General features: G+C 48.4%; 1 protein-coding gene across 1 annotated transcript in view; it reads left to right on the top strand.

Moving 5' to 3' along the window:
• The window catches only part of LOC138301475 (complement C4-like), a 685953-nt gene that overhangs the window by 589603 nt on the left and 79523 nt on the right, over positions 1-16827 (top strand). The gene's annotated exons all lie outside the window — the stretch shown is intronic.

Below are 16827 nucleotides of genomic sequence, written 5' to 3'. Positions count from 1 at the left end.
TTTTTCTGCCTCAAGCATTTACTGCGAGCAAAAGACATATATGGTAAAGACGGAAGAAGAGGAAACCAAAAAAAGCATTACAATAGGAGAAAGCAGAAAGCTGCAAGAGTGAGCTGAAGGGGCAGGGAGTGTCTGTAAATGGATTAAAGAGGTCTGAGATGGCTTCAGGATTACGCTGCCTCAGTATTCAGTGTTCGCACATTTAATTGCAACAGCCACGTTTTTAGAGGAGGGCTTTGGGCACTGGCAGTTTTTATTTACAAAATAAGCACTACCCCTGTGAGTCTTTTATTCTGTTTAGGTTGATACAATTCTAAATTGAAAAACAGGTAAATGTCGCCGATTTTTCCAAACGGAGTGAAGTGAAAGTGGGCAACAAAAGCAAACAAAAAATCAAACCACCATAGATCCAGAGAAACAGGTGGATTTTTGATGTCTGCCTGATTAGCGAAACACGATTCAGGGAAAACCCTAATACATTAGATGAAAAGACCAAAAGTATTTTGTTTGCTGTTCATTTCCTGCCTTCCACCTTGAATGTTCATGGATTCGCTCCATGTTCAATGCTATAAAAAATATTTGTCCAACCCTTGTTGATAAAATGGGTCCTTTGTGAACTTCAGAACAAACACTCATTGGCAAAGCCAATCGATCTGTCTTTTCATATAGTTACAGTGACTCAAGTAATTACCAGATGTCCTTCCCGAGTTAGAAAAAAACAGCGTGACGTCTTTAATAAAATGGCAGCACTATGAAATTTTACTAGGTGTCCCCCTCAAATCAGACGGAATTGCTTAACATGTCTCTCACGAAGGTGCAATTACTCACATTTTTGTTAAATGTTCCTCCCAAGTAAGATGCAATGGCTTAAAATGTCCTTCATAAAGCTGAGGGGGTGTGGCTTCAACATGAAACTATACACATCTACTTTTGATACTCTAATAAATTGTGCTTGATTTCAATAGGATAAGTAAATATGTCAACGCTGGTATATGCTGATGAATCAGTATCGCAACACTCAATAAATGTCCTAACCACTCTGAAACATTTGTGAAGACAACCTGGTATATATAGGTAGTAGCAGTCACTGGCTAAATCACATGGCTTCATGTATTGTTGGGAAGCTGTTTTATGAGTGGTACTATATGTCACAGTACAATTCCCACTGCCTTATGATATGGGCTGTGGTAGGAAGAAGCAAAATGCAAACCAATATATAAAGATATTTGGTGAAGCATCCTTTATTTTATATATATATACAAATCTGCAATTTCTCAAGATGTCACTAGGATTTCCTATATAGTCAGATGCTAAATCTTCAAAATTCTTTCCCAGAGATGAATATGTACGAACACATTTAGCCATAGACACAAAATGGGTAAAACTGTTTGATACATCTGGCCCGAAGTTTCTTCAAGGCATTATGAGAGATTACTATTGCGTCAGATGCAAAAGCATTTATTTGTTTCCCCTGAAACTGCACTTCTACTAATGGTTATTAGGTATCCCTCTCAAGTCATATGCAAAAGCATTCATATTCTTTAATGAATGAATGTTCACTTGCAAAAATCATTACTAGAGGTCTCTCTTGAGTCACATGCAAAATGATTCAAATTCTTACACAGAGCTGCAGTTCCACAAGTCATCACTAGGTGTATTTCTCGAGTCACATACAAAAGCTTTGATATTCATTCATGGAGCTGCAGTTTCACCAGCTGTTACTAAGGAGCATATTTATACTCTGTCTGCGCCGAATTTGCGTAAATATTTTTGACACAAATTCAGTGCAACCCTAACACCATATTTATACTATGACGCCTGACCCAGCGAACGTCCAGATTCCTCCGTGTGCGTCATTTTCTGGATGCGGGAAACCACCTTGCGCTAATGACATGCAAGGTAGGAGTTCCCGTCCAAAAAATGACTTTATGGCCTGTGCGCCTTATTTATACTCCTGTGTCATTTTTGATGCACAGGAGGGGGCGGGCCTTAAAAAATGGCGCACAGCCTGATGTGCGCCGTTTAACACCTGGGTGAGGGCAGGGGTTAAGGGGCCTATGGGCTCACTTTCATGGTCTCTGGCCATGGAGGCAGACCAGAGGTTCCCTTCCATGCCCCCAGGGACACCCCCTGCCACCTTCGCCCACCCCTGGAGGACACCCATGGATGGGGGTACCCATCCCAGGTAAGTAGAGGTAAGTATAATTTTTTATTTTTTAAAGTGGCATGGGGGGCCTAGCTTGGGCCCTCCTACATGCCACTGTGCCCAATGGCAATGCCTAGGGGACAGAAGTTCCCTGGGCATGGCCATTGGGCAAGGGGGCATGACTCCTGTCTTTGCTAAGACAGGAGTCATTTCAATGGGGGTTGTGCGTCAAAAAATGGCGCAAGTCCAGTTAGAGCCATGATTTTTTACTCTAAACTGACTTGCACCATTTTTTGACGCACAACCCCCATTTTTCCCTACGCCAGCCCTGCCTGATTAGAGTAATTTTTTCTTACTCTTACCAGCCCACAGCGCCGGCTAACGTAAATCCATAAATAAGGCGCCCGTCTGGTGTCTAGGAATGGCGCTAGCCGGCGGTAAATTTTTTGACGCAAACCAGCGCTGGTTTGTGTCAAAAAGTATAAATATGGGCCTGAGATTCTTACATGAAGCTGCAGATCTCACAGGTCAATTGCATAAGCATTGAACTTCTTTTAGGAAGCTGCAGTTCCACAAGCGGTAGCTAGGTGTTGCAGTCGAGCGACATGCTAAAGTAGCAAAATTCTGACATGAAGCTGCACTTCCACCTGTCCCTCACAAGCCAAATGCAAAAACTTTGATATTCTTTCATAAAACCATAGTTTATCCAGTCATAACTAGGTGCCTCTCACAAGTTAAATACATAAGCATTGAAATTCTTACTTGAGACTGCAGTTCCAATAGTCATTACTAGGTTTCCCTCACACGTCAACTACAAAAGCATTGAAATTCTTTTAGTGAGCTGCACTTTTCCCAGCCAATACTAGGTGTCCCTTAGGAGTGAAATAGAAAGCATTTCATTTCTTACCTGAAGCTGCAGTTCCACAAGTCATTACTAGGCATCCCTCTTAAATCAGCTGCAAAAGCATAAACAAATTCTTTCATGAAGCAGTAGTTCCACTACTCATTAGTAGGTGTCCCTCTTGAGTCAAATGCAAAAGCAATGACATTCTTTTATGAAGCCATGGTTCCACTAGTCATTACTAGTTGTCTCTATTGTTAGACGTAAAAGCATTGAAAACGTTACATGAAGCTGCATTTCCACTAGTTTGTTACTAGGAGCCCCTCTCAAGTCATGCTGAAGCATTGAAATTCACAGATAAGGCTGTTATTCCACAAGTCCTTACTAGGTGTCCCTCTCAAGTTAAATTCAAAAGCATTGAAATACTTACATGGAGCTGCAGTTCCACTTGGCGTTAATATAACTACCATTTAAGATAGATGCAACTAACTGATCTAAAAGACCTGCACTAAACCCAGGGGCTGTGTGGCTTTAATGTACAACTTTGGGTACATGTTTGCTATTTTAATCATTTGCGCTTGCTTTCCACAGGTTTAATTATTTGCCAAAGTTACCTCACAATAATATGTCAAAATCACAGATAAATACAATTCTTGCTGTCTATCACAACAAGTAATTACACCCTGCTAAATATAGGAGCTTTAATCTACTGGTAAGTAAAGCTGTGATTGGATAACTCATGTGGGCTTATTTTTAGGAGGTGGGTGTTATCTATGCATAAACTAGTGAGTCTTTACTTGAAGTGGAGGGAGTTAAGTTAAGGATTTATTTTCTGTCCCAGTAGGATGAAAGGTTTCTCTCAAGTCAGATACAAATGTTTGAAATACCAAACACAAACCTGAGTGGGATGTCCCTTCAATCTAGAAAGCTGCATGCATGGTGTAGCAAATCTAATGACTTGTGCTCATTTTCTTTAGGATAAATAAATATACCAAACCTGGTTTACAGTTATGAGTCAACACTGTAACTCACAATAAGTTTTTTAAGAGTTATGTAAATAGCTGATGCAACCCTGTTATACATAGGGATTATCTGTCATAGGGCAGTGCAGGTGTCTAACAAGTTCTCTCCTTGAGGAACCATTTTTTATGTGCATGTGCACACAGCATTCAAGGGCTGGAGTGTGCTGGTCTGATGATCTTCTGCTTGGGTGGGCGGAAGTATAATTTCAGTGACATGTCAACAGACCAATGGTAAAAGACTGTTGGTTGGAAGCCCATAACCTCTCCTTATTAAAAGAGCAAAGGTTAGAGGGACAGCTGTTATACTTAAGAGTTATTTTGAGTAACTACCATGCACAAATTATAGTTATCTTAGGACACAAGTTATAGTTACTTGAAATAACTCTAACTGTAACAGCTGAATTTCTTTGGTTTTGTGCATAACTATAACATCCTTCTAACCTTTGTTTTTTGTTTTTTTTTAATTCTAATTCCTAACTATAATGTTCCTTTAACCTTTGTTTTTATCAGTAAATAGATGGGATGGGCTTCTAACCAACACTCTTAGGCCCATATTTATACTTTTTTAGTGCCACATTTGCGTCATTTTTTGACGCAAAAGCAGCGCTAAAAAAGTATAAATATGGGCCTTAGTTTTTGAACACATTGGGGGTTGGCCACAGGCATCAAGCCCCACACCGCGCATGGCCTTGGGCCATGCATGGCAGTCGGATGCCCACAGAGCCTGGCGAGGCCCTGCAGCCGACCCCCCCCGTAGGCATCTAGCCCAACACCATGCACCAGCAGGGTCGGCCACAGGGCCTGGAAGCAGAGCTTCAACTGGTTTGTTTATATTTGTAAATGCTTCCCATTCAGGTTTAATTTCTTTGAAATAATCATGGGTTGCAGAATGCATTATGATCTACTTACTTATCCAAGAAAAGGCCACAGTTTTGTGCAAAATGTCTACCCAGTTGGAGTACTTTCTACTGCTAATTAGTAAGTGCGACCTTGTTGGGTAAATGTATAGGGCATATTTCACAGTACAGCTGCGTAAATGACTTCGAGGTAATGTCTCCAGTGAACTTGTGTGTCTGTAATGTTGGCAATGTGGTTATTCCTCGAGCATCTTCATACAGAAAGCTGCAATACCATTGATCCTTCTATACTGAAGACGACAACACCACAAAGAGTTGACTTTGCACTAAGCAAGGTTACTTCCTTTTAATTATATTTAGTAAGTGCTTCTATAAATATATCTTTATATTACCTACTAGCGATCACCACTAGGTAGTTATAGTGAGGTCCTAGTTTCTATATAAAAACGTACTTACCTATATCTGGCGCCACTTAACGAATCTTCACGAAACGTTCCTAAAAAATCTGCCAGTCATGTCAGCTGCTTTCTGGAAAGTTTCAGGGTAATCCATCCAGTGAGGGCAGAGAAAGAGGGGGGGGTCCAAAAACTCATTTTCCCCATTCATTTTTCCATATGGATTTTGAACAGCGATAGCACCGAAACGACTCAACGGAATAACATCAAATTTGGCAGAAAGGTAGGTCCTGGTCCAGAAAGTGGCTTTTTTTGGTTTTGGTGTAATTCCATCCAGTAGTTTTTGAGAAATTAAGGGGAAAGCAAATTTGTACATATCGGGTCGCAAAGGATTCTCGACCCCTCCCTATCTCGTGCTGAGATCTGATTGGCTGATAACACTTCAACAACAGAAGCCTTTGAAGTATTATGAGCCATCTTGGGACTTGGCTGAAGTCATGGTTCGAGTCCAGCCAGACTCACTTCCCTCTTTTTTTTTTTAAAGTACAATTTAGTTTTATTTAAAATTGTGGGGAAATATCTCATTCTAAGTATATCATACATCAAAGCCTAAGAAACTCTCTATCTCTCTCCCTCTCACTTTCTTTCACTCTCTTACTGACACTTTCAATCAATTTCTCCCACTCACACATCCACTCAGACACTTAAGCACCCACTCACACACCCACTCAGACATTCACGCATCCACTTACAGACTCACTCAGACCGTCTTGCACCCACTCACATCCCCCGTCACTTCCCTCTTTTTTTTTTTTAAAGTACAATTTAGTTTTATTTAAAATTGTGGGGAAATATCTCATTCTAAGTATATCATACATCAAAGCCTAAGAAACTCTCTATCTCTCTCCCTCTCACTTTCTTTCACTCTCTTACTGACACTTTCAATCAATTTCTCCCACTCACACATCCACTCAGACACTTAAGCACCCACTCACACACACACTCAGACATTCACGCATCCACTTACAGACTCACTCAGACCGTCTTGCACCCACTCACATCCCCCGTCAGACCCTCACTCACCCACTCACAGACCCACGCGGACAGTTACGCACTCACTCATAGATCCACTCAGACAGGCACACACCCACTCACAGACCCACTGACACCCTCATGCACCCACCCACAGACCTACACACACAATGATGCACCTACTAAAACAGATGTACGCACTCTTACACCCAGACAGACAGTCTGAAAGCCACTCTCACCCCCAGATACACCCTCTCACATGTATTCTCAAACCCAGAGAGGCCGCACCCAACCCCTGTCGCGCATGGACAAACAGCTGTGCACAGCATGCGGGTTGGTGGTTAGGGGTGGTTAGTCGCAGGGACTGGCTGCAGGCAAGGTCTTGTAGGCAACCAACCCGCCACACGGGTGAAGGCCACGCACGTTGCAAGGTTGGCCTCAGGGCCTGGCCATGCACTGCTAATTACCCCGGATATTACACCACTCATGACAACTTCTATAACGTCATTACAAATATAAATGAAACATTGGAACTCAAATTATTGAAGAAAAACACTGTGCATGGCAGGGGCGCAAGTTATAGTTACCTTAGGGCACGAGTTATAGTTACTTGAAAGAACGCTAACTATAACTGCAGAATTTCTATGGTTTTCTACAAGTAAATTCAGAACCTAACTATAACCTCACTGTAACCTTTTTTTAAGTTAATATATATATGTATATATATATATATATATATATATATATATATATATATATATATATATAAAATTATTTCAAGTAACTGTAGCTCATGCCCTAAGGTAACTATAACTTGGGCCCCCGCCATGCACACATTTTTTGTCAAAAAATGTACTGCAAATCAAAGATATCATGGGTGCCGTCATTTTTTGAGTAATTAGCAGTGCATGGTGAGGGTGCGTGTTATAGTTATCTTTGGGCACGAGTTATAGTTACTTGAGATAACTTCAACTATACAGGTGAATTTCTGTGGTTTTGTACGTTTAAAAGGCAAGCCTAACTATAACGTTCCTGTAATCTTGTTTTTTTAAGTTAATTTCTATGTTTTTTTAATTTTGTTACCTAACTATAATGTCCCTGTAACCTTTGTTTTTTTCAGTGAATTTCTGAAATGTATTTTTTTAACATAAAGTCATTTTCATTACTATACATTAATCCACCACGGCAGCGGGTGGCTGCAGGGCCTGGCTTCAGCCATGCCCTGCAGCCTACCCCTATAACTACCCAACGCCTTGCTGCGCATGGCCTTCCGCCGTGCACAGCGAGGGTTGGCCTCAGGGCCTGGCCCGTGTCCAGGCCGTCTGGTTAACCACTAGAACCACCCAACCCTGTGCTACACACGGCCTTCAATGATCCCTCTGGGCCCCCCTCTTCAGGCCAGTCTAGTCCCTGGGGACCCTGTCCCCTAGAGCCGAGCCTAAATATTTTTTTATTTGGGGGAATGGGGGCTGCAGTACCTCCCTCCCCAGGCTGATCTTGGCCCCAGCGACCCCATTCCCCAGGGTGTGGCCTAAGTATTTATTTTTTGGGGGAGGGAGCAGCGCAGCCCCCCTCCCCAGGCCATTCTCGGCCCTGGGGACCCCATCCCCCAGGGCCACGCCTAAATATTTAATTTTCTTTTGGGATGGGGTCCCCTTGCTCCTCCTCCCTAGGCCAATCTTGGCACGAGGGACCCCATCCCCTGGACTAATTATTATTTATTATTTAAATATGCCGTATTCCCCAGCCTGGCCATGTGACCTCACCCAGTCACAATGTGAGGAACCGTGGGGGGAGCCTGAAGGCCCCTGCAGTCCCAGCCGGCTCCCCACCTCCTGTGGGAGCCGGCATTGATGTCACAGAGAGGGAGCTGCTAAAGCAGCTCCCTCTGTGTGAGGGCAGTGTTTCTTATGTTTCCCTGCTTGCATCTCCACAGGCATGGAAGCAGAGGGAACCTCTGCTCGCAGTGAGGGAGAGCTGTTTAGCAGCTCTCCCTCACTGCCAGCGGAGTGTTTGTTCTAACTTGGCAGGCGCTGTCAAAGTTTCTGCCAAGTCAGAGAAAACAGCTATGTCCCGACGGGTGGGCACCCTGGAACAAAGCAGGAGCCGGCTCTGGGGGGTGGCGGCCCCCAGGGCCATCAGTGGCTCTGTGAGCCGCACGACCCCCCTCCAACATCAATATCCCCAAAAAGGTGTTGGTCCCCAGGGGCCCAGGGGTCTGCAATAGACCTCCTATTTGTTTTATAATTAGCCCCGGGGAGGGGCGGTGTCCAGGGCAGTGGGGGACCAGGCAGCCCCTCACACTGATTTTGAATATGTGCCCCAGAGAGGTAGCGGTCCCCGGGGCTGCAGGGAGGCTGAGCGGCCCCCTGCATTTCATAAACAAAAGTGCCCCAGAGAGATGGTGGTCCCTGGGGCTGTGGGGGGGCCCTGCATTTGATCACTGAATACCACAGGGACCTGGCCCACTGGGGGCTGCAATTAAACAAGCAGGGGAGCTTGAGTTTGGTTATTTTTTTCCGCAGATCCACGGATCTGTCACCACACTTGCTGAAAATTCCCAAAAAGAAAAAATGCTTTTTTGCTCTGGGAGGGTCCCTCTGGGACCCCAGCACTAGAGCTAAGGTGTTAGGGTCTCCCTATCCTGGTCCCTTTTCTTTTTTTAATCTTTTTTCTGGAACTCGTGAAGCTCAGTCCCAACATGGCTACCAACAATTCCTTGTTGAAGTTTTGACAGCCAATCAGATCTCAGCACGAGATAGGGAGGGTTTGCAAAGCCTTCGTGTCCCTATATATACAAATTTGGTGTTTCCTTTATTTCTCAAAAACTACTGAACAGATTTACATCAATGAACAAAAAAGACACTTTCTGGACCAGGAGCTACCTTTCTGCCAAATGTTGTGTAATCCCGTGTAGTGGTTTGGGTGATATTCCTGTTCAAAATCCCAATGGAAAAATGCATAGGGGAAAAGCATTTTGGGAACCAGATTTATCAAACGGTACCAAAGTTATTAGAAAAACACAAAACACTTTTTTCGATAGAAACTAAGGGCCAGATTTACCAGGACCTAGCACCACGGGAGTGCCACTTTTAGTGACCATCCGGTGGCGCTGTGCAGTGTGCCACATTTACAAGGCAGCACATAGGCCACTTTTTGTGGCTTATCACCGCCTTGTAAATATGCCCCAGATGCAGTTTTCTGCATCAGACGGGCATGCAATGGGTGTTGCTGTGGGGGTTACATTGCTGTGTTGGCGCTGGCAGCTAAATTTAGCACAGGGGGAAACACAGGGTTGTGCCGTATTTCAGTTAATACGGTGCATCCCTGTGTTTCCAAAGTGGCTTGGCCTCCAATTTTGGCACAGCACCGCGCAGCGAGGTGGCTTTCCCCAGGATTTTCAATGATTTAGTAAATCTGGCCTCAGGTCCTAGCTAGAACTACCTAGTTGTGACCACCACCAGATGATATATTTATGTATATTGACATTTAGGGAATGCGCCTTTTTGTTGTAAATGACCTTGGCGCTGTTTGGCAAATCTTCATGACATTTTCAAAACTAATGTGCCAGACACTTCAGCTGCTGTCTGAAAGATTTTGGGGAGATTCATCAAGGGGGGCTGAGAAAAAGGGGGGAGGTCCCAAAACGCGTTTTCCCCATGCAACTTACCATAGGGATTTTACACACAACTACAGCCCGAACCGCTGAACGTAATTACACCAAATTTGGCAGAAAGCTAGATCATGGTCCGGAAAGATTTTGGGGGTCATTCCGACCCTGGCGGTAAAATCCGCCAGGGCCGGGGACCGTGGATGCACCGCCAACAAGCTGGCGGTGCATCCCTGGGCATTCTGACCGCGGCGGTACAGCCGCGGTCAGAAACGGGAAACCGGCGGTGTACCGCCGGTTTCCCGCTGCCCTGGGGAATCCTCCACGGCGGCGCAGCTTGCTGCGCCGCCATGGGGATTCCGACCCCCTTACCGCCATCCTGTTCCTGGCGGTTTTGGCCGCCAGGAACAGGATGGCGGTAAGGGGTGTCGTGGGGCCCCTGGGGGCCCCTGCAGTGCCCATGCCAATGGCATGGGCACTGCAGGGGCCCCGGTAACAGGGCCCCACCAAGATTTTCAGTGTCTGCCATGCAGACACTGAAAATCGCGACGGGTGCAACTGCACCCGTCGCACCCCTTCCACTCGGCCGGCTCCATTCAGAGCCGGCATCCTCATGGAAGGGTGTTTCCCGCTGGGCGGGTGGGCGGCCTTCTGGCGGTCGCCGGCCCGCCCAGCAGGAAACCCAGAATACCCGCAGCGGTCTTTTGACCGCGCAGCGGTATTCTGGAGGTTCCAGCCAGGCTGGCGGCTTCCGCCGCCGGCCGGGGTCAGAATGACCCCCTTTATTTTTTAATTTGGTGTAAATCTGTTCAGTAATTTTGGAGATATTAAAGAAAAATAATTATGTAAATCTGGAGATGCACATCCACAACGGTGGAGCCGTGGATCCACGCACCAACAGCAATGCTGTGATCGGCTGGCCTCAACCTGACAGGAGTCACCATTTTGTGTACTGGGACTCGGCCTCCAGGGTAGGTTCCCTAACGCCATGGGTCTGATAGAGGGGTCTCTGAGGGATCCCCACATGGGCAAGAAATTGCCCAAAAATGTTTTTTAGGGGTGCGTAAGGCTCAGCATGTCTCCCCATGTGAATCTGTGACTGGTCCATGGATTCAGACCCCAATTAAAAAAAAGATCATACGTCAACTCACAGACTCACTCACAATCACACACCCATACAGCCACTCACACACCCACTCATGGACCCACAAAACCACTCACACACCCACTTACAGACCCACACATTCACACACACATACACACACACACACACCCACCCAATCACAGATCTACAAAACCACTCACACACCCACACACAGACCCACACAGTCACTCACACATGTACTCACACACCCTCTCATATACTCACAAACCCACACAACCGTACACACCTGGGGGCATATTTACAAGCACCTAGCGCCACCTTGTGCCACCCTAGCGTAATTTTTTTACGCTAAGGAGGCTTTAAAGAGGCCCTTCTTCTGCAACGTTTTTTACGAAGTGGTGCAGTATTTGCATTGCGTCAGTTTGTAAACTCTTGCGCCACATTACACCTGCACCAGACATAGGGGGTGATTCTAACCCTGGCGGTCGGTGTTAAAGCGGCGGCCAACCCGCCAACAGGCTGGCGGTAAAAGCAATGGGATTCTGAGCCTGGCGGGAACCGCCAACACAGACAGCCACCTTAACACTCCGACCGCCACGGCGGTACAAACAAACAGCGCGGCGGTCACCGGCAACAGACAGGCGGCAGACAATGTACCGCCCACACTATTACAACTCACCAATACGCCACCTTTTCCGGGGCGGGAGCACCGCCGATAAAAACACGGCGGAAACAGACTACGGACGGGAAAACGCTCACCACTACGCACTCCAGGAGGAAGGAGGACAGCATGGAACCCGAATTAAACATCCTACCTGCTCTCGTCTACCTTCTCATCTACCACGAGTACGAAGTCCGGCGCAGACGACAACGGTGAGTACTGCACCTACGACACACGGGAGGGGGAGGACGAAAGGTTACGGGCACACACATATGCGACCCCCCCCCCCCAACTATGTACTCACCAATGCAGAGCACCAAGTCACAGTGACACCACCCAAACACCCCTGAAAAATGCTAGGACATAATCATATTTGGAATAAATATTTATGTACCAAAAAGCTCCAGAAAATTATCGTACAACCATGAAAGATATTCACAACAAAACTAATGACATACACATCAGTGTATAACTGAAGTACCAAGTCCTGCACATCCTACGAATTCAGCATGTCCGTGGGCCAAAGTCTTGAGAAATAAGGGCAAAGCCCACACAGGAGACCTGAGTCCTTTGGAGAGAACACTGCAGGGGCATCAGATGTAAAAACTACAGGCACCTCAGGGGGAAGGGAAGGGGGGGGCACCACAGCCATATGAGTCCACGACGCCAGATCCACGAGGAGCCACCATGCCCACTGGACCATCCTGGGGAGTGCAAAGCCACAGTCTCTCAATGTCTCTACAGTGGGTGGGCTGCCCACTGGACCATCCTGGGGAGTGCAAAGCCACAGTCTCTCAATGTCTCTACAGTGGGTGGGCTGCCCACTGGACCATCCTGGGGAGTGCAAAGCCATAGTCTCTCAATGTCTCTACAGTGGGTGGGCTGCCCACAGGACCATCCTGGGGAGTGCAAAGCCACAGTCCATCAGGTGGATGACAGTCTCCACTGGTCAAGGAGGAGGCATGGTGGGCTTAATTTTGACTGCGACACACAGGCCTCGGCCTTGCATTGCCACACATACACGCCTTTCAACCCATTGCCATTCTTTAACTGTGCAAGCTGTCTGTACGTACCCGTGGTTTGGCTGACTCTGTGCTCCATGTTGTCCTTCCTAGGCACCGTCCGCTGGGACTTGCGATGAGAAGGAGGAATCCTCGCGTGTACCGACCGCTGGTGGACCTGTCGACAATGGAAGAACGCCATATAATACTTCGATACAGACTTGACCGTGCCACTATCCATGAACTGTGTGCCCAGCTGGAGCCAGCCCTGATGTCCCCCATCCGCCAACCCACAGGGATTCCCCCTCTGGTGCAGGTTTTGTCAGTCCTCCATTTTTTGGCCAGTGGGTCATTCCAGACCACAGTGGCCATGTCATCTGGAATGTCTCAGCCTATGTTTTCTAAGATTTTGAGCAGAGTGTTGTCTGCCCTGATGAAACTCATGCGGAGCTACATCATTTTCCCCGAGGAGGGTGACTTGCCTACAGTGAAGGGTGATTTCTATGCCCTTGGACATATCCCCAACATCATTGGTGCCATTGATGGGACCCATGTGGCTTTGGTACCCCCAAAAGACGATGAGCAGGTGTATTCGATGAATGTCCAGGTGGTCTGTTTGGCTGACCAGTACATCTCCCATGTAAATGCCAAGTTCCCAGGGTCAGTGCATGACGCGTATGTGATGCGAAATAGCAGCATCCCCTATGTGATGGAGCAGCTACAGAGACAACGTGTGTGGCTAATAGGTGACTCTGGTTACCCCAACCTGCCGTGGCTACTGACCCCAGTGAGGAATCCCCGGACAAGGGCAGAGGAACGCTACAATGAGGCCCATGGGCGTACTAGGAGGGTGATTGAGCGAACCTTTGGCCTCCTGAAGGCCAGGTTTAGGTGCCTGCATATGACAGGTGGATCCCTAATGTACTCACCAAAGAAGGTGTGCCATATCATCGTGGCGTGCTGTATGCTTCACAACCTGGCTTTGCGACGCCAGGTGCCTTTCCTGCAGGAGGATGGTCCAGATGGTGGTGTTGTAGAAGCCGTGGAGCCTGTGGAGAGTGAAGAGGAGGAAGACTCAGAGGACGACACAGACAATAGGGACAGAGTGATACAACAGTATTTCCAGTAACACCCAGGTAAGAATCACCCACGCCATTTCCCAATTGCTTCTAGCCTCCTGCATCTGTACTTTCTGTAGTTTCCACCAGATATTTTTGGGTAATTTTTGATTTTCCCTTCCCTTCTCAGTGCTGTATGACGCAGTGCCTGACTTCTGCTTGGTTTGCCCATGAACTACAGCGTATTGACATTGGTATGTTGTCATCACTAATTGACAGAACAGATATTGAACAGTAATATGTCATACATTTGCTAATAATACAGCATGACTCCAAACTGATTTGTGTGCAATATGTGATTTATTTACAGGGCTAGATATTGGTACATGTGATTATAAGGGTGATGGGTGGGGGTGGAGTAATGTCCATGGCAGAGTCCAGTTCTCAGTCTCACAGGTGCATTGTCCTTTTGCCTGTGGAAGGATGGAGCAGAGGCAGTTCATGGTTGGACAGGGTGGCAATGTGGGACAGTGGGAAGAGTTCAGGGGGTATGTCCTGCTGGCGGGGGTCTTGACATCCTACTCTGTCTTTTTTTTGGATCTCAGGCTCCTCTTACGGGGTGGTTGTTCTTCAGCAGAAGGTGGGGTTCTGGTGGCCTGCCGTGGTGTTGGGGCCTCCTGTCCACTAGCGGAGGTGGTAGGCTGTTCCTGGTCCGGGCTAGTGACAGGGGCCCTGTGTGGTGCCACATGGTCCCGCAACGCGTCTTCTATCCTGTTGAGGGCCAGGACGATGGTCCCCATTGCGGTCCCGATGATTCTCAGCTCCTCCCTGAACCCCATGTAGCGTTCCTCCTGCTGTGCCTGGATCTCCGTGAACCTGGCCAGTACCGTCGTCATCGTCTCTTGGGAGTGGTGGTAGGCCCCCATGATGGTGGTGAGGGCCTCTTGGAGAGTGGGTTCCCTGGGCCTCTCCTCCCCCCCCTGCCCCTCCTCCCCCCCCTGTCGCACAGCAGCCCTCCGAGCTGCCCGGTTTCCCCCGGCCTCTGTCCCCTGGACGGTGTGCCCGCTACCACTGCCCCCAGGTCCCTGTTGTTGTTGGGGTGTTGGGTTAGCCTGGGTGCCCTGTAGTGGCAGACACACCGCTGATTGAGCTGTCCTAGAGACAGAGGCATGGGCCCGCTGGGTGGGAGCTGTGCTAGTGTTGGCAGAGGGGGTCGGGTCTGGTGTGGCCTGTGGCTGCCTGAGGGGAACCGACTGCCCAGAGGTCCCCGATGGTCCGGGCTGGTCATCAGGTTCACTGTCGACAGAGCTGCTATCCTCAGTGTGGGCCTGTTCCGGTGGTGGGATGGACACTTCTGGACCCTCCTGGCTGGTGTGTTGTCGTTCGGGTCCTGCATGGGGTAAGAGAGTTTGGTTATTGTTTCTGTGTGTGCAATAGCGTGCGTGTTATGGGTGCCCTTGTCCCCCAGTGCAGGCATTCCCTTGAGGGAGGTGTTGTGAGGGTAGTTAGTGGGGGGGGGGGTTAGTGCAGTGGTCATGCTTAGGTGATGGGTGCCCATGATTTGTGTTGGCATGCAGGAGTTGGTGTTGGGATGGGTGGGTTGTGCTGGTGAGACATTGTCAGGGAGGATGTGTGTTGGGGGTGAGGGTGGGGGTGTGGGTTGGCATGCTGGTGGGGTGGGGGGGATATAGTAGTTGAGATGGGACTTACCAGAGTCCATTCCTCCGGCTACTCCAGCGAGGCCCTGAGGATGCAGGATGGTCAAGACCTCTTGCTCCCACGATGTAAATTCGGGAGGGGTGGGGGTCCGCCGCCAGTCTTCTGGACCGCGATGTTGTGCCTGGAGACCATCGATCGGACCTTCCCCCGTAGGTCGTTCCATCTTTTGCGGATGTCCTCCCTATTCCTGGGATGCTGTCCCACCGCGTTGACCCTGTCCACGATCCGCTGCCATAGCTCCGCCTTCCTGGCTATACTGGTGTGCTGCACCTGCGAGCCGAAGAGCTGGGGTTCCACTCTTAGGATTTCCTCCACCATGACCCGGAGTTCTTGGTCCGAAAAGCGTGGGTGCCTTTGGGGTGCCATGGGGTGGTGTGGGTGAGGTGTGGGGTGGTGTATGTGATGAGGAGTATGTTGGTGAGTGGTGCTTTGTGCTACTATGTGGTGTGTGTGATGGTGTAGTGTGCCTCAGTGTGTCTTGCTATGGATTGTCTGCTGTGTCTCTCTCTCCTTCTCTCAGTAATTATGGTCGCAGGGGTTTGTGGGTGATGTGGGTGTGTGTTTTATAGTTGGTTGATTGTGTGGGAGTGGTGTGTGTATGTGTATCAGGTGTGTGTATTTCAAATTGTCCAATGTGGCTGTGTTTTGGTGATGTGTGTGTATTCTGACCGCAGCGGTGTGTAGCGCCAATGGAATACCGCGTTTGAATGACCGCCGTGTGGATTCGTGGGTCGTAATGGCATGGGCGTATTTCTGTTGGCGTGACGGTGGAGGTTTGGTCATCTCCAGTTTATCGCTGCCCGCAGATGTGGCGGGCTGCAGTGGAGGACGGATTTTTGGAGGTTTGGCCGTTGTGGGTCAGAATGACCGTGGCGGTTGACCGCGGCGGTGTTATGGCGGTCTTATGACCGGCGGTAAGGGCATTTTACCGCCGAGGTCAGAATGACCCCCATAATGTATGCATGGGGGCATTCCGACACAAGGAGGCCCAAACAAATGACACAGTGAAACTTACTGGGGTGGGCACACCGGGACAAAGCAGGAGCCGGGACAAAGCAGGGGTCGGCCCTGGGGGCCATCAGTGGCTCCTCGAGGGGGGGCACGCAATCCCCCTCAAACATGCATAGCCCCCAGGGAGGTGGTGATAAATATACCCCCATCACTTTTTGGGGCTGTTGATCCCCGGGGCTACGAGGGGCCCGGACTGAATATTTACAACACCCCTGGGAAGTAGTGATCCCCGGAGTGCAGGGGCACCGTGCATCCCCTCAATCCTCAATATTTACAAAGCCTAGGGGAGGTGGTGATCCCTGTGGTGCGAGGGGGCAGGTGCCGGGACTTGGCCACCACGGGCTTTAAAAAGACAAAGAGCTGCAATCC

This window comes from Pleurodeles waltl, chromosome 6 (genome assembly GCF_031143425.1).
Source record: "Pleurodeles waltl isolate 20211129_DDA chromosome 6, aPleWal1.hap1.20221129, whole genome shotgun sequence".
Lineage (NCBI taxonomy): Eukaryota > Metazoa > Chordata > Amphibia > Caudata > Salamandridae > Pleurodeles > Pleurodeles waltl.
The sequence above is the reverse complement of the archived record's forward strand: the minus strand, read 5'-3'. Positions and strand labels throughout refer to the sequence as shown.